This window comes from Balaenoptera ricei, chromosome 14, assembly GCF_028023285.1.
Source record: "Balaenoptera ricei isolate mBalRic1 chromosome 14, mBalRic1.hap2, whole genome shotgun sequence".
Classification (NCBI taxonomy): domain Eukaryota; kingdom Metazoa; phylum Chordata; class Mammalia; order Artiodactyla; family Balaenopteridae; genus Balaenoptera; species Balaenoptera ricei.
In genome coordinates this window covers 22,375,447-22,387,457 of record NC_082652.1, presented here as the reverse complement: position 1 = coordinate 22,387,457, position 12,011 = coordinate 22,375,447, and the positions used below count along the sequence as shown (strand labels likewise).

The 12,011-nt window shown below is 46.4% G+C and overlaps 1 protein-coding gene across 3 annotated transcripts in view; it reads left to right on the top strand.

Moving 5' to 3' along the window:
* The first annotated feature begins 256 nt into the window (after nt 1-256).
* EMID1 (EMI domain containing 1) overlaps nt 257-12,011 on the top strand; it is a 75,295-nt gene continuing 63,540 nt past the window's right edge. For 2 of the 3 annotated variants that reach the window (XR_009497246.1, XM_059894283.1), the window contains exon 1: nt 263-347. The gene's annotated coding sequence lies outside the window, so the exon portion shown is untranslated. Of the gene's footprint in view, nt 348-12,011 lie in introns of all 3 variants that reach the window. The other variant, XM_059894279.1, reaches the window with a different exon arrangement.

The window sequence follows — 12,011 nt, the reverse complement described above, 5'->3', positions numbered from 1 at the left end:
AGCTCTCTCTCCGCACGGCCCCGACCCTGCCTCCCGCGCCCTTGCTTTCATGGCAGGAGCCGCCCCTGCGCAGCCTTGCTCACCAGCGCTGCTCAGTGGTAATATCAGAGTGCTGCGGCCGAACGTCAGCCCTGAACCGCCACCTCCATTGCTCTGGGCCCTAACCCTGTTGACTAACCCAGGACACTCTCTCTCACCACGACACCTAGGAGCTCTCGGATTCTCAAACTGTCTGCTCAGAAGGCGAGTCCTCTGCGCCCTGACCCCACGGTACCCAACAACAGGAAGATCTTTATTTAAGAGCATCCTTTTTGTCTGCTTATAAAAGGAACACATCCCATCAGCAGGTACGTGAGCAGATGAATTATTCTACTTCCATACTATGAAATTCTAAGTCACCGTTCAACACGTTTTATTTGATGTGTGTATACGTAGCTTGAATCTTTTATATTATTGAATTACATGTGCAATTTGGGGGGAAAAAAGCACATTGATTATTTTTTTAAAACTGGAAAGTGTAAAAAACAAAGCAACATTTGCCTCTCACTGGCACACCACGCAGAAGAAAGCAGTTCTTTCTTCTGTCGAAGAGTCAAAATGCTGGGGTGTGTGTTTCCAAGACAGACTAAGCCTGAGAAGCAGCACTTCCCCTGCTTGGGGAAGTCACCTGGGCTCTCAGGGGCGGGCTGAAGCTGCTAGCCTGCCCCACCCCAACCTGAGCCACCCCCAGAGGAACCTGCTTGTGTAGGGGGGCCTCCCAAAAGGTTCTCCCTGGGGCCAGCAGAACACTTGGGCCACAAGCCAAAAGGTTCTTCTCTTTGTTAACTACAAAATAAACAACTCCAGCCCCCCGGGCTACTTGCAGTACAAATGTTTATGCCTTTGGAAAGAGAAAAAAGAAAGACTCTTGCGAGATCTGGAGCAGATGGGCGCCAAGTTTGGAATTAACCCTTAGCAATCGGGGTGTCTGATCTTCAGCCAACGGGTCTGCAGCAGTTTGAGGAGGGTGGCTGATGTGGGCTTCTGCTATAACTTTGCTATTGATGGGCTTTTGAGGCCTTGGAATGCTCTCTGGAAATGACGCGGGCTACATCTTTAAAACTCTGAATTAGGCACTAGGGACTCACCCTGAGAAAGCACCCGACACCACAGCACCCGCTCCAGGTGAAGGGTTGTGAGCAGCTACAGCATTCATACCACTTGGGGCAAGACCCCCTGATGATGGGTGTGTACACAGAGTCGGGGGGGGGGGAGCAACGCCCACCCACCACGGGGCTAACATTTGCTGAAGAGCAGGTACTTTGTCATATCAATGGTGGACATTGATTATATGCTCAAGGACCAGACTCCCTGCTAAACTCGACACACTTCATATTATTTCATTTGATCCTCCCAACCACCCAGTAGGGTGGGTATGGTTATATTCACGTTTCACAGATGAGGAAATTGAGTCTCAGAGAAGTAAAGTCTGCTTTATTTTTTTTTTTAGTCTCATTTAATCTTGGCTGGTTAGGTCCTCCTCTTCAGATGATAGGTGTCCCTTGCCCGAGGTCATCGACCTGGTGAGTGGTGGCAGAGCTGGGACTGAAACCCAGGGCTTTGCAACTTCAAAGTCACCTCCGGCCATCCCTGTCCGTTTGTGTTCACTAACACAAATGACGGTTATCACCTTTCAGACTTCCAGAAGCAATGCCGAACTCAGAGGAGCTACCTGTGGGAGCTGAGTGCACAGACCAGCTCGCCACTTGTGGGTACCCAGAGGGAATGAGAGGGGCAGCTGTCAGCCCCCAGGTCCCGAAGCCCATCATGAAAGGCTGGGGGATCTCAAAGGATCATCCTCCTCCATCTTTCCAATGGGGAAACTGAGGCCCAGAAGGCAGAATTCATGCCCAAGTTGCCACTACGACTTTGCCTCCACAGTCTGTGCCCTTTCCACGGCTGCATGGAGCTTCCTGAAAAAAAACTGAAGGTGGTGGCAAGAACTGGACTGGGAAGATGGGGAGAAAGCTGATCTGGCGTGTTCCCTGGGCCCTCGGTTTAGATGGAGGGCATCACCCAGTTGCTAAGGGTGTTTTTTCCTTTATGCAAAGTCAGCCGTGGACTGCTTCCATCTTTAGCTCCAGCATCTTGTGGATTCAAGGCACCCTTAGTGTCACAAACAGATAGGGTGGGGAGTGAGTGGGCAGAGGGTCTCCAGGAGATTTTAGGGGCAGGACCCAGGAGTATACTCCTTCACTGTACTTCACTTCCTTCCACATCCCATTGGCTGTAACCAGTCACATGGGCTGGGCTGGGTACAAGGGCTTCTGGGAAATGTAGTCCTCCTGAGGGGGAGGCGGTGTGGGAAATGAAATTGGTGAATCCACAGCACTGTCTCTGCCATGATTATTCAAAATCTCACAGTCCTGTCAGGGCCTGAAATGCCTCAAGATCTGAGGGCGGTCCAGTGAGAGTGCTGTTCAGCATAGCATGTAGGAGGAGCAAGTGGGTGAGGCTGGAGAAATGGGCTGGCCCAGCTTGAGAAACACCAGTGGAAAAGTAGCAGGGAGAGAGGGTCCTGATTTGCAGCCAAGCCCCACGTGGCTCGAGTCCCTGACATCAATTCAGCCACGGCAGGAGAGGGACAAGATGGTGCCAGACACATGTATACAATGGAATATTACTCAGCCATAAAAAGAAATGAAACTGAGTTATTTGTAGTGAGGTGGATGGACCTAGAGACAGTCATACAGAGTGAAGTAAGTCAGAAAGAGAAAAATAAATACCGTATGCTAACACATATATGGAATCTAAAAACAACAACAACAACAACAAAACTGGTTCTGAAGAACCTAGGAGCAGGACAGGAATAAAGACCCAGACGTAGAGAATGGACTTGAGGACATGGGGAGGGGGAAGGGTAAGCTGGGATGAAGTGAGAGAGTGGCATGGACAGATATACACTACCAAATGTAAAATAGATAGCTAGTGGGAAGCAGCCGCATAGCACAGGGAGATCAGCTCGGTGCTTTGTGACCACCTAGAGGGGTGGGATAGGGAGAGTGGGAGGGAGACGCAAGAGGGAGGGGATATGGGGATATATGTATATGTATAGCTGATTCACTTTGTTATAAAGCAGAAACTAACACACCATTGTAAAGCAATTATACTCCAATAAAGATGTTAAAAAAAAAAAAAAAAAAGATGGTGCCAGAGCAAGAAGCAGCTGAATGTTAAGGGAAACCCAATAGCCCTGAAGATGTCCAGAGGAGGCCACACCAGCCAAGAGTCCTGGCCAGCTTTCCAGAAAAGAAGAGGATGCAAGGGGGAGCTGGAAAATGAAAATAAAGAACAGAGGAGAAAAGCAAACACAGGGCACCAGGGAGTTCTAAGACAACAGGGACTGGTGCCAGCAGGGCCCACGTCACACAAAGGCAACCTCTGCGGTGACACAGGGCCACACGTTCAGAAAGGTCCCGTGCTTGGCTCTGCTGTCACCATCTTGAAATTCTTAATAATTGTCAAAGAAGGGGCCCCACGTTTTCATTGTGCATTGGGCCCCACAAATTATGCAGCCAGCCCTATATCTAGCGGTATCGGCATGATGACCCTGCCTCCAGGGCAGGGGTACTGCTGACAGAGGCTGCTTTCCAGCCTGATGGGATAGCAAGGCAACAGGAGATGGATCTAGAGGAAGATGGGGAGTGGGGGCTGGTCAGCTCAGGTGTGTCTTGTTCCTTAGTGTTCTCAGGTATAAACATTTAGGAGGGACTGGTTTCAGATTCCACTTGCTCAGGGAGCCAGATTGGGAGGAAACAGGTGCTTGCCGGTGAGAGATTTTTTTAAAAATTGAGAATGATGAACTCTGTAAGAGATGTGATGTTGAGAATGACAGATGATAGATGAAGTCCAGGTGCCCACATGGGGAAATGGGGACAGTGGATTAAAGTGAGAGGGAGGGGCGTTAGACTAGGAGACTTGAGGTTCATCCTAACTTTAGGAACCTTTACCTTCATAGACAAAGAGACATTCAAGGAGACCTGCCTGTATGTTTTTTAAAACCAGTCCTGATGTTGGAGACATCACAAAATCAGGAAATAGGTTAACTAGTCCAAAATGGAAATGGCTGTGGATGGTGGTGGTGGGGATCCTCTTCAAGTCAGAGGGATTCAGACACAGCTGGCAAACTGATGGGACCAGCCTTCCATTGCATTACCTAGAACAGCCCACAGCCTAAGGGAAGAAGGAACCTAGTACAGTGAGCTCAGCCTAGATACAAAGCTTGATTCCAAAGGAGAGGAGTGACTAATAACTGCGCCTTCCTATCATTTGTTGAGTACATGCAGTGCCAGACACTGTGCTGCACACATGTATGAGTTATACTCTGCTGTGTAACGTACCCCACAGTTTAGCAGCTTAAAACAATGAAAATGTATTATTGACAGTTTCTCTGGGTCAGGATTCAGGAGCAGTTTAGCTGAGTGGTTTTGGTTTAGGGTCTCCCACAAGGTTATAATCAAGATGTCAGCCGGGGAGGCCGTCATCTGAAGGCTTGTCTGGGGCTGGAGGATCCATGTCCAGGATGGTGCACTCATGCAGCTGGCAATTTGGTCCTGGCCCCCTCAGTTCCTTGCCTCTTAAACCTCTGCATGGTACTTCTTAAGCATCCTCAAGATGTGGTAGCTGGCTACTGGAGCATATGATGCAAGAGAGAGGAGGATGGAAGCCTCAATGTCTTTTATGATGTAGCCTCAGAAATCACACTTGGTCATTTCTGCAATGTCTTGCTGGTACAGAGATCAGACCTATTCGGTGTGGGAGGCAACTACACAAGGGTGTGAATACCAGGAGGTGAGGATCATTGGTGGCCACTGTGGGGGCTGCGTACTACAGCATGTTGCTTGCATTATCTCATTTAATCATGACAACAGAGTTGGTAATAATATTTTCCCCTACTCGGAGAAAGAAAGTTTGTTCAATATCAAAGAACTAATAGCAGAGCTGGGATTTGAACCCAGCTGTCCCTTGGATATGTCTGAGCTCTATGGTAAGCAGGGATGATGTAAGCGAGGACTGACAGAAATGCTCACAAACCCTGTTAGACCCTGGACTCCAAGCAGGAAGATGTTGCATTTCTCTCCTTTGGAGAGTCCCAAGTGGGAAGGACATCTTCTCCCTGACTCTCCCACAAGCCATTGGGAGCTTTGGCCCCAGGAGGGCACCAGTGAATAAGAGGTAGAGAAAGGTGCTGCATCTCTCCAACCCTTCCTCACTTCTCCCCAAGAGAGGGGGCTGCTACTTCGAATGAGTCTGATTCCAGAACAGTGACTGAGTAGAGTTTACTAGTCACTGTTAGAAGATCCTTCACATACACATACACTACACACATGCACACACACACTGTCTCTCCATACACACATACCACATGCATGCACACAACCACACATGCATAAGCATGCCCACACTGTCATACAAATGTGCTTATCATGCAGGTGCACATGTGACACACACACATACACACACATGCACACAAACCACACACTCTTCTCTTAGGCTTTCTGCCTCTAAGTGACCACATGGTTCATTTTTTCCATAAATATTTATTGAGCACCTACTTATGCCTGGCATGGTGCTGGGTACAAAGGATACAGTGGCATTAAAAATAGGTGTGGTCTCTCCTAGCTAATGCAACAAGACAAGAAAAGGAAATTAAAGGTATACAGAGTGGGAAGGAAGAAATAAAACTGTCTTTGTTCACAGATGACATGATCATCCATGTAGAAAATCTGAAAGAATCAGTAAAAACAACCTCCCAGAACTAATTAGTGATTATAGCAAAGTTGCAGGATAACAAGATTAATATACAAAAGTTAATTAGTTTCCTATATACTAGCAATGCACAAGTGGAATTTGAAATTAGAGAAATAGTACTGTTTACATGAGTACCCCCAAAAATGGAATACTTAGGTATAAATCTAACAAAATATGTATGAAATCTATCTGAAGAAAACCAGAAAACTCTGATGAAGGATATCAAAGAATAACTAAATAAATGGAGAGATATTTCATGTTCTTGAATAGAAGGACTCAATATTGTCAAGATGTCAGTTCTTCCCAACTTGATCTATAGATCCAATGCAATTCCAATTGAAGTCTCAGCAAGTTATTTTTGGATATTGAAAAACTGACTCTGAAGTTTATACGGAAATTTAAAAGACCCAGAATAGCCAACATGATATTGAAGGAGAAGAACAAAGTTGGAGGAATGACACTACCTGATGTCAAAACTTACTATAAAGTTACGGTAATCAAGACAGTGTGGTATCAGTGAAAGGACAGACAAATCAATCAGTGGAACAGAATAGAGAACCCAGAAAAAGATCCCCATAAATATAGTCAACTTATCTTTAACAAAGAAACAAAGGCAATATAATGGAGCAAAGATAGTCTTTTCAGCAAATGGTATTGGAACAACTGGACATCCACATGTAAAAAAAAAAAAAAAAAAAAATCTAACCACAGACCTTACACCTCTAACAAAACTTAACTTGAAATGAATCACAGACATAAATGTAAAATGTGAAACTATAAAACTTCTAGAAGATAATAAAGGAGAAAACCTAGATGACCTTGTGTATGGTGATGACTTTTTTAGATACAACACCAAAGGCACGATCCATGAAAGAAATCGTTGATAAGCTGGACTTCATTAAAATGTAAAACTTCTGCTCTGCAAAGACATATCAAGAGAATGAGAAGACCAGCCACACACTGGGGGAAAATATTTGCAAAAGACACATCTGACAAAGACTGTTATCCAAAATATATTTACATGGGAACATATGTATATGTATAACTGATTCACTTTGTTATAAAGCAGAAACTAACACACCATTGTAAAGCAATTATACTCCAATAAAGATGTTAAAAAAATTAAAAAAACAAAACAAAACAAAATATATTTACAAAGAACTCTTAAAACAACAATAAGAAAATAAATGACCTGATCTTTAAAATGGGCCAAAGACCTTAACATACATCTCACCAAAAAAGATATACAGATGACAAATAGCATGTGAAAATATGCGCCATATCGTATGTCATCAGGGAAATGCAAATTAAAACAACAATTAGATACCACTACACACCTATTAGAATGAACCAAATCTAGAATACTGACAACACCAAATGCTGGTGAGGAGCAATAGGAACTCTCATTCATTGCTGGTGGGAATGCAAAATGGTACAGCCACTTTGGAAGACAGTTTGGTGGTTTCTTACAAAACTAAACGTACTCTTACTATATGATCCTGCAGTCATGCTCCTTGGTATTTACCAAAAGGAATTGAAAACATGTCCACATAAAAACGTGCACTCAAATGAGTATGGCAGCTTTATTCATAATTGCCAAAACTTGGAAGAAACCAAAATGTCCTTCAGGAGGTGAATGTATAAATAAACTGTGCTACATCCAGGCAATGGAATATTATTCAGCACTGAAAAGGAATAATCCATCAAGCCATGAAAAGATGTGGAGGAAACTTAAAAGTGTTTTACTACGTGAAAGAAGCCAATCTGAAAAGGCTACATACTGTATGATGCCAACTATATGACATTCTGGAAAAGGCAAAACTATGGAGACAGCAAAAAGATCCAGCAAAAAGACAGCAGGGGTTAGTGGGGAGGGAGGGATGAGTAGGCACAGCACAGAAGATGGTGAAAATACTCTGTATGATACTTTGATGGTGGATACATGTCATTATACATTTGCCAAAACCCATAGAACATACAACACCAAGAGTGAACTGTAGTGTGAACTTTGGACTTTGGCTGATAATGACATGTCAGTGTAGGTTCATCGACTGTAACAGATGTCCCACAACCATCTGACTTGCTTGAGGCAGGTCACAACTTTCTTACCTCATCTGGGACCCCCGGAGGTCCCACTGTGTTCTCTTAGTGAAACAGCACACAGCAAGCCACAAACGCCAGAGCAGTCAGAAGGAGGGATGCCGCAAAGGAATCCAGCCCTGGTCGCGATATGTTTTATCATCTGGACAAGCACATAAAGCCTTGTGTGGCTTGCTCAGGATCAATGGCCATAATCATTTAATGGCAAAGCGGGACTTGTCACTCGGTGACATCAAAGGCCCCCAAGCCCAGTGCGGGCTCCTCTGAGACTGTTCCAGAACCAAGTTGTATATCATTTTTCTGTTTGTCAATGTCTTGGTGTGTATATTTCACTGTGCAACTTCACGGGAAGCAGGATTTGGGCACCCCGGACCTCCCGTCCGGACACCAGCCCTGAGGACCACAGTCCCACCATGACTTCAACCACAGGCGTTTGGCACCAGTGGGCAGCCTGGGCACCCAGCAGAAGACAAGGGTAGTGGGTGATAACAGATGGAGTGTGCACCTGGTGGGCAGGCCCATGCATGCATGTAAGAGAGCCTGGAGGCCCTCAGCACGCTGAGACGTTGAGGGAGGCTGACCACCCCATCTGTGGCCCAGGCCTGCCTAATTTACCTCTGGTTACAGATGCTTTCCTATATGCCAGGACCAAGTAATTTAAGTCACAATCTGGAATGTCTGTCTGTCAGAGCTGGAGGTCATGCTCTGTCCAAGTGCAGGCACCCCCTGTAACATCCTCAGCAGGTGGCCCTTTACCCCTGCATTCACCTTCCTGCGGCAGGAAGCTTGTACCTCTGCAGGCAGCCACTCCTGCACTTGACAGGTGTGACTCTTACCTGTCCGGCCCTTGGACTCTTGTTGGCCCAGAAACATGGGCCTTGTCCCAACCTTTCTCTCAATCCCATCTACTGCCCTTTATCCCTCTGCCACTGCCGAGGTCAAGCCATAACCACCCCTTGCTGGGTGACAGCAGTAGTGTCCTTGGTGGTCTCCCGCCTCCTATCTATTCTCCACCCTCCCACAGGGGGGCCCTCCTGAACCCAGGGCTGACCAGCTCCTTCCTGCCTAAATGCTTCCACAACCGAACACCAGCCCTAATAACCCCAGTGCTCCCAGGATAATGGGGCTTCCTGGGCTTTTATGATCTGGCTTCAACTGACCTCTCTAACCTCATTAATAAGAAGAAGAAGAAGAAGAAGAAGAAGGTGATGATGATTGCCAACACTTAGCACCTACTGAGCTCCAGGCACTGTTTAAATGCCCCAAACTGCCCTGGTGACACCTTGGTTTTGGCTCAATGAGACCCATTTCTAACTTCTGACCTTTAGAATGGTAAGAGAATGAATTAGTGTTATTTTAAGCCACACAAAGTTTGTGGTAATTTGTTACAGCAGTCATAGAAAACTAATACTCCTATTAGAAATTTAAATTGAGAACTTTAAAAATCTATTAATTTGTTTAAAAATAACAGTAAGTATATTTTTTGTTAGCATAAAAATATTTTTATTTTAAAGTAACTATATTTTTAAAAACATTAGTGAGAATATGGCTTTTTAAAAAATATTTTCGTAAATCTTTTCATGTCTGGCTCCACAGATGATAGCTGGATTCCCATGTCTGCTCCTGCATTCTGTCTGTTGTGATGTATTGTTTTGGTTGAAAATATGAAGAAAATTCAACCTCATACAGATAGGAAGGTGGAAAAAAAGAGGAGCATTTCAATAGCTTTTTCAGACAACAATGGCTATTCTTCTTTGATATAAACTAAAACACAAAATTGGCAGTTTTTCAAAGGTTAGTTGCAGTGTGGAATCTGAAACCATATCAATGGTCTTTGTTATGACGGCCTTTGAATGATTCTGGCCTTGATGCCCCTTTGCTACACAGAGGAGCTGACAGTCCCCTTGCTGGGGAACCCAGGAAAATGCTGAAGGTAACTCAGCCCTAGTAGGAGCTGGGCCAGGGAAAGGACAGAGGTGACAACGGGGTGGAAGTGGCAGAGCAGTTCAGGACAGTGGCATTGGACACAGCCAGCTGAGACCTTTAGAGGCTGCCAATGACAAGCTGACACTGCCCCGTCCCCTCCCCATAGCCAATTACAACTCAAAACAAAACTAACCATAAGTTCCAAACCTTTGTGCATGTTGGAATTAAAATAGCTTCCTTCTAAATCTTCTGCTATCTTCTAGCCAGATTCTGGCTAAGTTTGTCAAAGCCCATCTCTGCTAATTGCTCTGGTCCTTGGGTATCCAGCCTGCTGGGAGTTAAGACAAGCTGAGTATGAGTGCAGATCCTGCTATGCACCAGGCCTGTGGCCCTCAGTGTCCTCCTCTGTACAGCAGGCATCTTAACACCTGTCCACCAGGGTTGTGAGGACCCTGAGATGAGGCTTGTGAGGCATTTTAGCCAGCGCCTGGTGAGTGCAAGCTCAAGTTTGCTGTTATTATTGCAGGAATGCAAGTGACCTTCCAGGTGCCTCCAGCTGGCTCCTGCAGCCCAGATCTTTCAGCCAGTGCCCAGGGCTTAGTGAGGTCAGCTGAACTGTCCACTCTCTCCACAGCTCCATAACCTGGGGTTTCCCTGGAAGCCTCAGGGCTGGGGATGGAGGTGTTGATGAAAATAATCAACAAACAATCTGTAATAGGAATAGCAAAGAGTTTTATCTGAGCCAAACTAAGGACTATAGCCAGGAAGACAGCCTCTCAGATAACTCTGAGAAACTGCTGCATAGAAGCATGGTTTTCAGCACAGTTTTATGTCTTGTCAGAACAAAGAACATTAAACAAGTCAGGGATACATTCCTTCAAGTTAAAAAAAAAAAAAAAGCAGATCAGCATGTACACATCAAGTCAGTATGGCCTTGGCACCTGGGAAGGGAGTCTTAGCATCAGAGGAGTGCCATCCCAGGAAGGGAGGCATTTAATCTTTATTTTTAACATGGGCATTCTTTATTTCTGGTCAAAGCGCCCTTTTCTTTAATCAAAGCAGATGTACAATGTATGTTTAATAGGCCACAAACGGGCTGTACTAGTTAGCATAAAATTCAAGTTAACTCATGTATAAGCCAGAATGACTTCCCCAGACCTCAATACGTGAACATTTCTTTTATCAGAGGAATACAAGGAAATGTCTCAAATACAAGCAACTTTTCCATTTCCTCTTCCCGCAGAGCCCAGAACCACTGCAGCTGCTTCCAGAAGGATAGGATCTGGGAGGACAGGGGGAGGAGGGGAGCAGGTCAAGGAGGCAGCACACTTGTCCCACAAACTTGAAGCTTGTGGTGGACGCTCTGAGGGGCACTGTCCAGATCCCCCTTCCAGGCCGGGGCACCCAGAGCTCATCCCAGTAGCCCAGAGCTCGTCCCAGCAGCCAGGAAGTGGGAACACATGGCTAGATGTCCTCCTTGTCCTCCCTTGGGGGATCTTGTCCGCCTTCAGTGGCTCACTTTGCACAAGTCCAAAGGGCCATACCAGCAGCAGAGTCCCAGTGGCCGGCCAGCTCCCCCTGCCCAAGCCTGCCTTCCTGAGAACAAACTCTTATAACCTGCTCTCAGATCTGGGGTCTCTGAGCTGCCCTCGGGGAGCCCGCCAAGGGGCCTGGGTCCTGCTGGGTGGTCCAGGTGAGCCCCTCACCCTTCCCAGTCTCAAGACCTCCCACAAAGGACTGGAGGAGCCTCTAGTTAGGAAGGGAATGTGCAGCCAGTGGCACATATGTCACACGTCCCTCCTTAGCAGACCCCTCCCCACCCCACCTGAGTCAGAGGAGAGGAGGGAAGTCTCCTTGAAACCTCCCAAGCGTGTGGGGGAGAGGGGAGGGATGGAGACAGAGATGGGGTTGGGGCCTCCTGCCCTTTCTGCAGACTTTGGGGACAATCGGCAGAGTGCTGGTTTCTTCTATCCAGCCTTTGCATCTTAAGGGGAACAGAACCCTAACCTTCCCTGGTGGTGGAATGCCACCCTCAGCTGCAGACTTGCGGGAGGGGGTCTCTGAGGCATGGTGGTTTTGCCCGAAGGGGCAGTTCTGCCCCTGGCACAGGGAGGTGGACAGGGGAGCCAGGGCAGCCCCATGGATCTCTACTGAACTAAAAAGGGGAGGTCAGAAGGGAGATGGGTCAGACTACC